The sequence below is a fragment of the Thermobia domestica genome, chromosome 11, assembly GCF_964235325.1.
Source record: "Thermobia domestica chromosome 11, izTheDome1.hap1.1, whole genome shotgun sequence".
NCBI classification, from domain to species: Eukaryota; Metazoa; Arthropoda; class Insecta; order Zygentoma; family Lepismatidae; genus Thermobia; species Thermobia domestica.
This window is the reverse complement of record NC_137464.1, coordinates 57,023,545-57,033,898: the sequence shown is the minus strand read 5'-3', so window position 1 is coordinate 57,033,898 and position 10,354 is coordinate 57,023,545.

Genomic DNA, 10,354 nt, shown 5'->3' with positions numbered 1-10,354 from the left:
ACAAATGATGGAGGTAGTGTAATGATTAGGAGCAAAAAAAATCTTTTTTCACTAAGCTTCAAGAAGGTTTTTAAAAGGTTTTGTTTATTTGACATTCTGCAACATTAGCTGCTAGTAAGGCATGTTCAAAATTGCCCAGATCACCAGAAGAGCTGCTTCGAGCTGTTGCAAATTACATGTCAGTTAGTGGTAGTAGAAGTAATAACAGATCAAAAGCACAAATGTATGTATATTCGCAATAATGCTCTCCCTAAACAATTATATATATATATATATATATATATATATATATATATATATATATATATATATATATATATATATATATATATATATATATATATATATATATATATATATATATACGAAAGTTAAGGAAATTGTATCTTAAAAAAGGGAATTTTTGAGCATTCCTGAGGAAAGTTTTTAAAATAGCATTACTGCTTTGACATTCATACAATTCTTGGTTACATTTTTGGTAGTGTTGACTGAGTTCTCAGATTCAGCTCTTTTTTTCCACGCTCATTAATAAATTCTTTGATTTATTGAATAGACAGACAATATAATATTTAAATTTTGTTCATTAGCTGTATTTCTTCCTAATATTTGTTTAATTTTAATCTAAATTTAAAGTTATACCGAATAGTACTGCCAGATATTCCCAATTCTATTTGTGTCCCAATTCTGTTATATTAAATTCAGAAATGAATTTCGCGTACAATTAATATTGTTTTGTTCGTAAAGTCCAGATGATTTAAGAAGTTATATGTTTTGGGAGAATTATATATAAAAAAAAGTCAGCCAATAATTTGTTTTCATCTTGCTGTTTCTTTATGTAATACATCAAATACTTATCACTCCGTAACTGACTTGGAGCTCACGAACAAAAGAAACTATGTGCAATTTCAGTAGATTCGATAGATGACCAGTAGAGCTTCAAGTGAAAGTACAGCAGGACTCTGATCATCCGTACTCCAATCTTCCAGGTCGATATATAGGAAATAAAATACATTTCAAAAAGAAAAGAAGAAAAGAAAAGAAAAATGACAAAGAAAGAAAAAAAGATAAAAAATACGAACTGTATACATTCGTTTATAAATATGTATAATTTCCTTGAAATTGCTATTTGAACTAACGTTAAAACATATTTTTAATTGAAATATGTAATTTTTGTTAGATGTTTGTAGTAAAATGTATACTGTATTATTTTCAACATATATTACACTGCCTCTCTACTAAACAAGCGATTTAAGAGAAAATGAAAAATGAAATAAAATGAAATCTTTGAGTTTTACGTCCCACGGTTATGCCGGTTAGGCTAAAGGAGACGGTGATGATGAGTAATGAATGAAATGGTGGAATGAAGAAAGTGGGAGGAAACGGGAGAACTCCGAGAAAACCTACGCACACGGTGTTTGTCCACCACAAAGTTCACTTGGCGGGGCTGGGATCGAACCCGGGACCCCAAGCGCCAGAGGTGAACGCTCTACCACTAAGCCACCGTGGCCCCAGCGATTTAAGAGAATTTTCATCTCATATCGTAATTTTATTTATAACAATTTCTGCGCATCCAGATTGCATCCAGGACAATAATAGTGATAATTGTAGTTTCACTGTATTTGAAATTTTGATAATTGTAGCAGTGAAAAGAAACAAACTGGAAGAAGTTTATATTCCTTACAACATTATCACTTAAATACCTTTCGCGTTAAAACTTGTTTTGAATAATATCTTAAACTGTAGTAGCACATCTCGTATAGCTCCAGTGCTGAAAAAATACGTTAACCTAGAAAAACCGAATCTTGTAAAAGTGCAGTCATACCTTTCTGTTAATCCGTAATGTTTGTTTAGAGTTTTTAATCGAAATATGTGTGTAATTTAACACTTTATAAATAACATTGATTTTAATAAATAAACAAACTTCATCGGGAATATCCGGGAGATTATTGATCCTTGAGTAATGCAATTAGCTCAAATAACCGTAAATATCATAAGAAAGTTATCTGTGCTTCACACTCTTTGCGATAGTAGTCTTTGAGATGAAATTAACTTTGCAACAAGTAAGCCTTAACATATACAAGGTGTTTCGAAACAACACTGACAACGTTTGGGAGGTGATTCTTGACTCTAAGTTAAGACAAAAAAGTATAGACCAACCTGGGTGCACGAATACTTCCTTTCGGAGTTATAGGCTGCCGAAAACATAAAAAATTAACTTTAAAGGTCCAAAGCTCTAAAACTATGGGATCTACTGCAATCGGGCAAAGACTTCACTTAGGAACAAATATGTGCCCTATCCAAAAATCCATGTTTCGGAATCCTAAAGTACTCATCCAACAATTTTTTTGTAGGTAGTTACTGAGTACTTCAAATTATATGCCTGTAGCCAAACTCCCGCTATAAAAATTACTACTTGACTACCTTAGGATTCTGAAATATGGATTTTTGGATAGGACACATATTAATTCCTAAGTAAAATCTTGACCCAACTACGGTAGGTCACTTAGTTTTGGAGATATGGACCTTTAAACTTCATTTTTTTTCATGTTTTCGGCAGCCTATAAATTCCGAGAGGAAGCATTTGTGCAACCAAGTTGGTCTATACTTTTTGTGGTATCTAGGTGTCAGAAATTCCCTCGCAAACGTTGTCGGTGTTGTTTTGAAACACCCTGTATAAGTCGTGAGATGTTACACAGTAAAATTTAAGTGACATCATTTTGAAAATATCGAATGAAAAATTTCATTCGATGTTAACATCACGTACATAGTATTCTAAAATTTCTGGTCAAAATTAGCAATCAATATGCGGCTTTCTCACGATCACTTTCACTTATCATCAGAACTAAAGTGGAAAATAGAAAATTGTCTGGGTGGTACCGTTGATTTTGAGAATAAAACATGCAAGATCTAAACCAATTCAATAAATAGAACAAATATTAAGTAAAGCTTTAATTGAGAAGTTTGGTGGTGAGTGACTGGTTCTACCATATGAATTAAACTATTTGTCTATGTTTCGTAAACGTGGATGGGATTACTGTATTCTTATTAAGATTGTGAAATAATTGAATAAAGCAAGTCTTATGTTAGAGTTAGCTATTACAAGTGTTCAAAAAGTAAGGTTACAGAAGCTGCAGTGAAACGTGTATACAGTGCGTTGCACGAATAACACTAAGGCCCATCTTCTGAAGAAATCAAGGCAAATAGAAACATGAAACCTTTCTTTAATCTTCAATAGACAAAAAAGACAACATTATGTTGATAAGGAGAACCCCTATGAGGTGGACTCAAAGGGGGTTACGGGAGTAAACTACAAAATTTTAAATAGAAACTCCATCGTGTGGTACCTCGTTTGAAAGGTAATCAAGTATAGAGACCAGTTTTAGAATCTATATGTCGCTAACGTGTCTCTAGCCAACATGGCGGTCATCCGTAAAGTACGGTCGAAGATACATTGCAAAACTGAAAGCAGAGAGAAACATGGTACCGTTCGGGACATACCACATTAATGCAGGAGATGCTCGAACTGTGCAGTGCCCACTTCTTGGCAGTAATGTAAACGTTGGAAGAACACCTCTCGAACACGGGTAAAAGTCATTACCAGTATGGAATAATAGGCATCAACTATGCATTGGCGCAACTCCACAATGCTGTTGGGCTGCATGCGGAACACCATAGTCTTCAAAGAGAACCAGAGAAAAAAGGTCGGGTAGACTAAGATCTGGAGAACATGCTGGCCATTCAATGGTGCCACGACTACAGAAACACACCGTTTAAATAGTCAGGTACAAGATGGGCAGGACAGCCATCATGCTGAAAAACAGGCGGAATCAAGTCTTGTAGCATTGCCAGATATTTCTCATCTGTTAATATTCCATCGATGAAAAGGTGCCCGATTATGCGATTACCAAAGATATGCACTCAGACATTCAGAGACTTGGGTGTTGCATGTTGCCTTCAAGAAATACATGAAGATTTATGTCACACAAGTATCGACAATTATGCCTGTTGACCTTGCCTTTCAAGTAAAATGTACTCTCATAATTGAAACGCACGTTCGTCAGCACAATGGTTCCACACGCAATGCCTCATACACTTGCTTATAAAACTCGATACACATATCGGGATTATGTTCACTTAGCTCCTGGACCATACGTAGTTTGTATGGATGGAAGTTATGTGTGTGTTAGTAGTAGGGGTCCCCGTTGGCGCGAATGACTCATCCTCACTCTCTTTTATGACAGGGGTCAAAGGTCAATGACCTTGGCCCGGGGTCAATGACCTAGGGGTACCTAGGACCACCCCCTCTAAATTTTGGCAGGGGTACCTTGGACCACCCCCTAAATTTTGGCAGGGGTACATAGGACCACCCCCCTTAAATTTTGGAAATTGCCAAATCTAAAAATTTGGTGTGGTAGCCTAGGACCACAGTATGTACCTCTATCAGTATTGGGGGTCTATGTCGTTCCCTTTCATGGTAAAAAATTGCCAAAAATTCAAATTACGGGGGTTTTTGACCTAATTTATCCTCTTTGATGAGGTGCTATTACCCTATATGGTTATATGGACGTATACAGGGGTCCATTACCTTTCATAAGACATGGGTATATTAATGCACCCCTTGACAAATTTGGGAGGGGTACCATGGCCCACCCCTTAAATTTTGGAAATTGATCAATTTAAACATTGGGTATTATAGTACAGGACCCTAATATCTATTATGATAAATTTGGGTGGTCCACCTCATAGGTCAAAGGTCAATGACCTTGGCCCGGGGTCAATGACCTAGGGGTACCTAGGACCACCCCCTCTAAATTTTGGCAGGGGTACCTTGGACCACCCCCTAAATTTTGGCAGGGGTACATAGGACCACCCCCCTTAAATTTTGGAAATTGCCAAATCTAAAAATTTGGTGTGGTAGCCTAGGACCACAGTATGTACCTCTATCAGTATTGGGGGTCTATGTCGTTCCCTTTCATGGTAAAAAATTGCCAAAAATTCAAATTACGGGGGTTTTTGACCTAATTTATCCTCTTTGATGAGGTGCTATTACCCTATATGGTTATATGGACGTATACAGGGGTCCATTACCTTTCATAAGACATGGGTATATTAATGCACCCCTTGACAAATTTGGGAGGGGTACCTTGGCCCACCCCTTAAATTTTGGAAATTGATCAATTTAAACATTAGGTATTATAGTATAGGACCCTAATATCTATTATGATAAATTTGCGTGGTCCACCTCATCCCCTTCTAGGGGTACAAAATTGCCAAAAATATAAACGTAAGCAATACGTTATACCACGTGTTTGGTTTTTGGCTCAATTTATCTCCTTTGATGAGGTGTTATTATCCTATATGGTCATGTATAGGGGTCCATTACCTTTCATAAGATATGGGTATATTTGTGCACTCCTTTAAAAATTTGGGAGGGGTACTTTGGCCCACCCCTTAAATTTTGGAAATTGCCCAATTTAAACATTTGGTATTATAGTACCGGATCCTAACATGTATTATGATAAATTTGGATGGTCCACCTCGTTTCCTTCTAGGGGTACAAAATTGTCAAAATATAAACGTAAGCAATACGTTGTACCACGTGTTTGGTCTTTTGGCCCAATTTATCCTCTTGGATGAGGTTCTATTACCTTATATGGTTATATGGTTATGTATAGGGGTCTATTCCCTATCATAAGACATAGATACATTTGTGCACTCCTTTAAAAATTTGGGAGGGGTACTTTGGCCCACCCCTTAAATTTTAGAAATTGCTCATTTTATATATTTGGTATTATAGTACTGGACCCTAACATGTATTATGATAAATTTGGGTGGTCCACCTCGTTCCCTTTTAGGGGTACAAAATTGTCAAAATATAAACGTAAGCAATACGTTGTACCACGTGTTTGGTCTTTTGGCCCAATTTATCCTCTTGGATGAGGTTCTATTACCTTATATGGTTATATGGTTATGTATAGGGGTCTATTCCCTATCATAAGACATAGGTACATTTGTGCACTCCTTTAAAAATTTGGGAGGGGTACTTTGGCCCACCCCTTAAATTTTAGAAATTGCTCATTTTATATATTTGGTATTATAGTACTGGACCCTAACATGTATTATGATAAATTTGGGTGGTCCACCTCGTTCCCTTTTAGGGGTACAAAATTGTCAAAATATAAACGTAAGCAATACGTTGTACCACGTGTTTGGTCTTTTGGCCCAATTTATCCTCTTGGATGAGGTTCTATTACCTTATATGGTTATATGGTTATGTATAGGGGTCTATTCCCTATCATAAGACATAGGTACATTTGTGCACTCCTTTAAAAATTTGGGAGGGGTACTTTGGCCCACCTCTTAAATTTTAGAAATTGCTCATTTTATATATTTGGTATTATAGTACTGGACCCTAACATGTATTATGATAAATTTAGGTGGTCCACCTCGTTCCCTTTTAGGGGTACAAAATTGGCAAAATATAAACGTAAGCAATACGTTGTACCACGTGTTTGGTTTTTTGGTTCACCCCTTGGATGAGGTTCTATTACCTTATATGATTATATGGTCATGTATATGGGTTCATTTCCTATCATAAGACATGGGTACATTGACGCACCCTTTAAAAATTTGGGAGGGGTACCTTGGCCCACCCCTTCATTTTTAGAAATTGCCCAATTTAAACATTTGGTATTATAGTATAGGACGCTAATATGGATCACTATAAATTTGGGTGGTCCACCTCGTTCCCTTTTAGGGGTACAAAATTGCCAAAATATAAACGTAAGCAATACGTTGTACCACGTGTTTGGTTTTTGACCTAATTTATCTCCTTGGATGAGGTCCTATTACCTTATATGGTTATATTGTAATGTATAGGTGTTCATTTCCTATCATAAGACATAGGTACATTGGTGCATCCCTTTCAATTTTAGGAGAGGTACGTACCTTGGCCCGCCCCTTAAATTTTGGAATTTTTTTGATTTAAGCATTCGGTATTATAGTACAGGACCTTAATACGTATCATGATAAATTTGGATGGTCCACATCGTCCACTTTCATGGGTACGAAATTGCCAAAATATAAACGTAAGCAATACGTTGTACCACGTGTTTAACATTTTGACCCAATTTATCTCTTGGATGAGGTCCTATTACCTTATATGTTTATATGGTTATGTATAGGGGTCTATTCCCTATCATAAGACATAGGTACATTTGTGCACCCCTTTAAAATTTGTTAGGGGTACCTTGGCCCATCCCTTAAATTTTAGAAATTGCTCATTTTATATATTTGGTATTATAGTACTGGACCCTAACATGTATTATGATAAATTTGGGTGGTTTACCTCGTTTCTCTTTCATGGGTACATGTTATATGGGTATGTACAGAGGTTTATTACCTTTATATGTTTATGTTCCCTTTTAAATTTGGGGAATTATCAAATAACAAAATTCGGTAAACCTTTTTCTAGGACCCATTGTAGATGTTGGTGTTCCTCTTATGGCCAAATATTCAAAATTTAAAGGTTATTGACCGGCTTTATTATTGAATAAGTACAGGATTTATTACTTTTTCATAACACACAGGTGTATTTGTGTACCAATCTTAAATTTTGGGAGGGGTACATTTCTTATTGTCATATCAATAATTGGTAATTGGATAGTATCTCATTCATTGGGTAAATCATTGTGATCACGTAATCAGTTATTGACCTATGATGGAATTAGGAGTCCAGGACATTGGAACATTGAAACTTTGTAGGATAATTTGAGAATTGCGTCATTGGTTTTGATTATTCCCGCCAAATATAAACGTAAGCAAGACGTTGTACCACGTGATTGTCCTTGATGAGGTAGTGTACAGGGATTCATTTCCTTTGTTGTGGTACTTCTTAAGTTTGAGTACACACACACTTCTAGAAAACAGCTGGTTCTACTCAGGTAAACAATTGACGGACATTATTGACATTATTGAACATATAATGATATGATTAACTCTAAGACTTAGGTATATCAAGAGAAGTATTCTTTAAATTTGGGAATGGTGATAAACAGAATTTTAACATAAGGTGCGAAATTTGAAACAATACATTGAACTTTAGTCACAGCTCATAGTCTAAGATCATTGGTGATGATTGATTTGAAATCTGATAGCTAACCTTATTGAATCTTATGACTCATAGACGAAAGGCAATACATGCTACAACACTGGCAAAGTTATTGTTAATGCAATTTGATTGGTTGATCACTATCTTTCTTGCAATCTGATTGGTTGATCACTATCTTTCGTGCAATCTGATTGGTTGATGATTTCCAAATCTTTGCTGTATTCAGTTTTAAGTTTTGTTTAACATTTAAAAATCTTGGTTTCGTTCAACATTTTGCACTCACTGATAAATATGATCAAAACCGTTTATTTGTTAATCGAATAGTTAAAAACCGGATAAAGTTTGACGGTTAACCGTGAAACGTAAAATTTTTTTAGTTTGAAATTTTTTTTGCTTGAAACTTTGGTTTGACATTTTTTCGTTTCCAAATTTTTTTGTTTCAAAATTTTTTGTTTCGAAATTTTTGTTTGAAATTTTTTTCGTTTGAAATTTTTTGTTTGAAAATTTTTGTTCGAAAATTTTGTTTAAAATTTTTTGTTTAAAATTTTTCGTTTCCAAATTTTTTGTTTGAAATTTTTTGTTTCAAAATTTTGTTTGAAATTTTTTTCGCTTCAATTTTTTTGTTTAAAATTTTTTGTTTGAATTTTTTTTTCGTTTCAAAATTTTGTTTCAAAGATTTTTGTTTGAAATTTTTGTTTCAAAGTTTGAGTTGACATTTTTAAAAGTTTGTGCACTTATTAGTAAAGAACTGGAACTGTTTAGAACAAAAACCTTTGACAACATTGTGGTGCAATAGTACACGTCAGAACCTGGGGTTGTACTTGAAATGAAAAAACACAATTCATTGAAATGGATCATTTTATTACACTCCACATACATCCATACCAGATAGTGATTCTGGATATTGTCGATACAATGTATTTTGAACTTCTTGCACTAGTTTGTCTTTAGCATATAATTTTAATTCCAGTTGAAGTCTTTTAAGGTCTAATGCAATATCAATTGGTGGAAACTCAATGTCCATTTGATCACAAATAAACTGTTTATCAATACAGGTATGCACTAGCCGGAACTGTTTAGAACAAAAACATCTGGCAACGTTGTGGTGCACGTTAGAACATGATAATGCAACGTCATCAGTTTGCATTATCGTTCGAGTTAGTATTCATGATAACGTCATCATGGCTACTTGTCTGCAGTTTCTAAACACACGTGATGTGATGAAATCATTTACCAAGATTACCGATTTACAACAAAATGTACCTTATAGAATCTTAGCTAGCCAAATGATCCCTACAAAGTTTGGATTAAGAATCGTAGTGAAGCTTGAAAATGATAAGAATATAATTTTACCAGCAAGATATTTACCCATGGAAGCATCAAAACAAGAAGAACTGCTGCGTTTCTTAAATACTGGATCTGTATCTTTATGTTACAAAGGATTCTTGGGTCGAAGTCATCAACTTGAATTTAGTACACAGCCGGATTCGTCAGCAAAATCATGAATCAGCACATTTCTTTCCAATGACGTCAGCTGTAGTTGTATGAATTTGGTTGGTCGGCATGACGTCAGCAACTGTGATGAAATCATGAATCAGCACATTCCTTACCAATGACGTCAGCAATAACTATAAACCAGCAAATACAGTGTCATCCCACGAAATCATTTGAGCAAGTGCTTTTCAGGAGGAAAGATGTGTACTTCTAACGATAAAGAGTTCATCTTCGCAAGCTATTATCCAATAAATATATTTCAAACAAAACATGTGATGATTGGTATCAGTGCTAAAACATTTGAACCTGTGATTCGATTGGGCAAAGCAGAACAATTTGGTGTACAACTGACCTGTGAAGAATGGCAAATATTATGTTCACGAATCGACCAAATGAACGATTATTTTCATGATGAGCTAAATGTGACCATAGTCAAATCATTAGGCTCAAATCATGAAGTGGTGCTGCGTACAGTCCTCGAAGAGAAGATGGTGCTGTTACGTAAAAAGAGTACATTCCATGTCCCTCGCAACATGGTGTATCTAACACAAACGGAATGGAACAAATTTATCAGCGTATTTCAGTGTGTGAAACATGCAGTGGAAGTGTGCAACAAAACTAGTATATTCCTGAAAAAGTACTATTTTGAAAAATGTGTTATGCATATTGTACAACATGTATCTAGATATTGTGATGGTTGTCAACATCGTTCGTGGGTGCATACCTGTATTGATAAACAGTTTATTTGTG